The sequence below is a fragment of the Pogoniulus pusillus genome, chromosome Z, assembly GCF_015220805.1.
Source record: "Pogoniulus pusillus isolate bPogPus1 chromosome Z, bPogPus1.pri, whole genome shotgun sequence".
NCBI lineage: Eukaryota > Metazoa > Chordata > Aves > Piciformes > Lybiidae > Pogoniulus > Pogoniulus pusillus.
This window is the reverse complement of record NC_087309.1, coordinates 115,507,909-115,512,842: the sequence shown is the minus strand read 5'-3', so window position 1 is coordinate 115,512,842 and position 4,934 is coordinate 115,507,909. Positions and strand designations below refer to the sequence as shown.

At 42.2% G+C, this 4,934-nt stretch overlaps 1 non-coding gene across 1 annotated transcript; it reads left to right on the top strand.

Moving 5' to 3' along the window:
- Nucleotides 1-3,198: 3,198 nt before the first annotated feature.
- Nucleotides 3,199-3,363, top strand: LOC135173763 (U1 spliceosomal RNA). Its single transcript, XR_010301431.1, has one exon. It is a non-coding gene; the product is annotated as a U1 spliceosomal RNA (small nuclear RNA).
- Nucleotides 3,364-4,934: the final 1,571 nt, after the last annotated feature.

The following is a 4,934-nucleotide window of genomic DNA, read 5'->3' as shown; positions in this document are numbered from 1 at the left end:
AGGACTGGTTCAAAGGACTGGCACCAGCATCACATATTACCTTGGAAAATCATAGAAACTTGGAAGATGGAGAAGATGGCTTTATGTGAATTCTACTACTTTTGTTCACTGAACTCCAATTGCTTTCGTCTCTCTTTTCTCTCTTTCGCTCTTCTTGTACACTGTGCTCATATCACCACTCAGATAGAAGAAACAGCACAACTGGTGTATGAACCAGGGGGTGGAATGTGAGACCTCGAGTGTTTTGGCTGTTTCAAACAATGCCACTGAAAGGCAGGTGTGCACATGGCACAGCTCTGGGGGTGCTGCCCTTCCCATTGCCAGCCACGCTGGGAGTGAGGGGAAAATGGAGGACTTCCAGGGAAACCTGAGGGAGCAGAGGGCTGGATAAAGCCACATAGGTCTGCTCCTTTCTATGCTCTGCACTGCTTACTCTGCACAGCATTGTGCTGCTCCATTTCCACCATTGCCTGCATGCTTAGAGGGCCTCATGGCAGCCAGCCTGTACCACCATCTCTGTGCTGCTCCATTCCCACTGCTGCCTGCACCACAGAGAAAAACCATGTGGCATGGCCCCACTTTGTGCTCTCTGCACTCTGGAGAAGACTGCGTAGCACTGCTGTGTATCCCCAGTGCTGCTCCTTGCAGTGAGTGTACCTGCTGCCAAGAAACTGGGAACTGCTCCTGACGATTTCATGATTTCAAGACAGGGAATGGTGATGTCCCTTCTCTTTGATATGTTTTGCCTGCTACTTTCCCTTCCCATTTTCTCTCTGCTCTACTCCAATAAAATAAACCCACTTATAATCCATTTGACATTGTTTCACCTTTATTTACTTCAAGAAAATTATCTGAACCTTAGCACGATTTCCTACCCCTTGCCAGGGGTAGATACAGGATAACCTGGTCATAGAATCATAGAACTATATAATCAACCAGGTTGGAAGAGACCTCCAAGATCATCCAGGCCAACCTACCACCCAGCCCTATCCAGTCAACTAGACCATAGCACTAAGAGACTCATCCAGTCTTTTCTTGAACACCTCCAGGGGTGGCGACTCCACCACCTCCCTCGGCAGCCCATTCTAATGGAAAATCACTCTGTGAAGAACTTGGCGACACAGCTCCTTTCCCCTCATTCTCATTATGCTACCTGTATGCCATCAGGGCAGATTTTACATTGTTTGGGATCTTGTTTTCTAGTGTCATGGTGAGTTCATACAGCTGATCATTGTGGTTCTCATTTCAAAAGATTAGTTATGTAATGTGCATGGGTACCACACCATCTTTGTATTACTCCAGATAAAAAAATTGGTGTGCTGTTAATTTGCTTTTCTTAAAGTACTAAAGGAAAAAAACACAGAATGCTGAACCTTTTTGAAGGTGCTGTATGGAAATATACAAAAAAACTTGAATATACTACAAGAAACAGTACATGGAAGAAGGAGAAAGAACCACTTGACTTAGACTTCTTTTTCATAAAGACACAGGTGAAAATCTGACTTACACAGATGCATAAATTTGTATGAAGATACAGGACTTAATTTTGATAAATCAGTGCCACTATCTGTAGAAAGATCATTTGTTTTTTAAATGTAGTATATTTGGATTTTTATTTTTAAGAAATACCTTTCAGTTGTGCCCTTTTAAATGCTCTCTTTTTGTAGTCTGGTGTAATTGCTATGCTGCAGAACTTTGGTTTTAACCTTAGCAGTTATTCATGATTTTCTGCTGTGGTTATACACTGAACATTAGAAATTGCCTGCAGAGAGAATTAGGGGGTGTAAGTGTGATTGTCTGAGTCATGTATACGCCAAAAGCTTTTTGTGACATTTTTCAGGTTTTAAAAATGGAAATATGTTATTTGCACATTGGCTCCTGATGGAGTATGACACACTGCAGGCATGCCATGAGTTTAAGTTTATGCCCTAGGCCATTAAGGACTGTATATATGAGAACTGCATGCTTCCAGGAAGAAAGACAATGAACTGCTTTCTGCATGGGCATCTCTTGTTGGTGAGCCAAAGAAACTCAATGAGTTCAATGAAAGTTAATGAGATTTATAGAGTTGAATTCAAACTTGATATAACTTTTGTCTTTTTTCCCAGATGAGTTTCAATATACTTGTATTTGCCTGTGAAATATTAATGTTGTCCAGTACAGGAAGTATGTGAAAGACAGAAATTTGAGCTGAATTGTATATCAAGTTCATAAAAAGGAGCAGCATTCTCATAAATCTATGATCTGTAAACACTGTACATCCTGCAATGTGTGAATAGTTTCCCTTAAATTAGCCCCCAAAGGTATTTTTTACTTATTGTCTTACCTATTTTGCTAGAGAGCATGCATATAAAAGAGAAATTTCCAGTGCTGCTTTTCTGCCTCATAAAATTATTCTGCAAAATTCTGATGCAAACAATAGAGGATGGCACTTAACCCCTAACTGTGGCAGTTGTGGTAGAGAAGAAGCCAAGTGGGAGTTGGTAATAAAATTAAACATCAAACCCACCCCACAGAAATGTTATACCAACTATATACTTACTGGACCTGAAATTGCTTTTCTCTGGACATTCCACTGGTGAGGTCAGCCTAAAATTTTATTACTGTTTGCTGTTAGGATTTCCCTTCTTCAGAATTACAATGTGATAGAGGCATGATGGTAAGTGAGGCAGTTATGGCTCTCTAGCCAAATTAGTTTTCTGATATCTTGAAAGAAGGAATATAATTGTCTTAAATGCACTGCTGGAGCTAGTGGATGCAAATTGTTGATGAGTCATATATAAGATGAGTCCAGTGCACATCAACAACTGGTATTAAATACTCTCAATAAGCCTTAGGATTAGGCTGTGAACATGAATTGTGCCCAGTTGCAGTTTGAAAACAAACGTTCTTTGAAGTCCTTTATGTGTATTAATTATTTTTGAGGGGTCTGTTTTTATTTTGTAAAAAGGAGCTCGACTGATATAATACTTCAATATATGGTATTTAATTTTCAGTTAACAGAGTAGATTGAGCTTGGCTAGATGCCTCAGCTGGAGAAAAAAAAACATGACTAGAAGCTTACAGTTCAATACAAGGACTAGGAGATCCCTCAGCTGTTATGGTCCAGGTAAAATAGATTCAGCTCAGGGACATTAACTTAATTTATTACAAAAAGGATCAAAGTAGAGTAATGAGAAATAAGAGCACATATTAAAACAACTTCCCTGGCAGGGGAGACACCACGATCAGGAAGGTGGTTTTCCCAGGGCGTAGCTCATCCTTTGCACTCAGGGAGTGCTGACCCTTGCAACTTCCCCAAATGCGGGAAACTTGACTGCATAATATGTGGTAGTGGGGGACATAAATTTATTTATTTATTTTTTTTTTTTTACAAACAAATAGTTGAAGCTTCATGCTCACAGGCCCTCATCCTCATGGGGCACTTCAACCACTCTGACGTTGGCTTGAAGGACAACACAGCAGAGTGCCAGCGATCCAAGAGATTCTTGGAATGCATTGATGATAAATTCCTCCTTCAAGTGGTAGAGGAACCCACAAGAAAAGGTACAATGCTGGACCTAGTCCTCACCAACAAGACAGGGCTGGTGATTGAAGTGAAGCTGAAGGGTAGTCTTGAATGCAGTGACCATGAAACGGTAGAGCTAAAGATCTTCAAGGCATAAAGGGGTATGCATAGCAAACTCACTGCTCTGGACTTCAGAAGAGCAGACTTCAATTTCTTCAGGGACCTTCTTGGAGGGAATAATGTGGGACCCTTCCAGAAGGGAAATGGAGAACTGATGACAAAGGATATGGATAAGGCTGAGGTACTCAATGACTTCTTTGCCTCAGTCTTCAATGGAAAGGGCTCCAACAACAATGTCCAAGTCCCAGAGAGCAAAGTAAGAACTGGGAGAAGGAAGATCTGCCCACTATAACTGAAGATCATGTTCATGGGCACCTAAAGAATCTGAACATGTACAAGTTTATGGAGCCTGATGAGATCCATCTGATGGTCCTGAGGGAACTGATGGGTGAAGTTGTTAAACCACTGTCCGTCTTATTGGAAAGGTCATAGCAGACTGGTGGAGTTCCTGATGATTGGAAAAGGGCAAACATAAGACCCATCTTCGAGAAGGGAAAAATGGATGACCTTAGCAACTACAGAACAATCAGTCTCACCACTGTGCCTGGCAAGATCACGAAGCACATCCTCCTGAATGCTCTGTTAAAGCAAATGGAAAACAAAGCAGAGGTTATTGGTGGTAACTACAATGGATTCACCCAGGGCAAGTCATGACTGACAAATTCGGTGGCTTTTTTATAGTGAAGTAACAACAATAGTAGATAAGGGGAGGGCAACTGACATCATCTACCTGGACTTGAGTAAGGCATTTGGCTCTGTCCCACATGACATCCTGGTCACCAGGAAAAACACAGACTGGATGGGTGGAGCACTGCTGGATAAGGAATTGGCTGAATGGTGGCATGCAGAGCATGGTGATCAATGGCACAATATCCACCTGCAGACAAGTGGCATCCCTCTGAGGTTAAGTTCTGGCAGCAATGCTGTTTAATGTCTTTGTCAGTGATATGGACAGAAGAATTGAGTGCACACCAAGCTGTGTGGCAAAGTCAACTTCCTAGAGGGAAGAGATGCCATCCAGAGGGACTTGGACAGGCTGGAGAGGTGGGCCCAGGTCAGCTTCATGAAATTCAACAAGGACAAGTGTAAGGTCTTGCCAGAAGCCTGTGACAATGTAGGCTTCCCTTTGGGTCACAACATCCTTCAGGCATTCACCTGCTCCAGCATGGGGTTCTCTCAAGATTTACCTCCATGGGTTGCCTGTATCACCATGGTCCTCACCATGAACTGCATGGGAATCTCTGCTCCAGCATCTAGACCATCTTCTTCCTGTCCTTCATTGACTTTGTTGTCAGCAGAGTTGTTT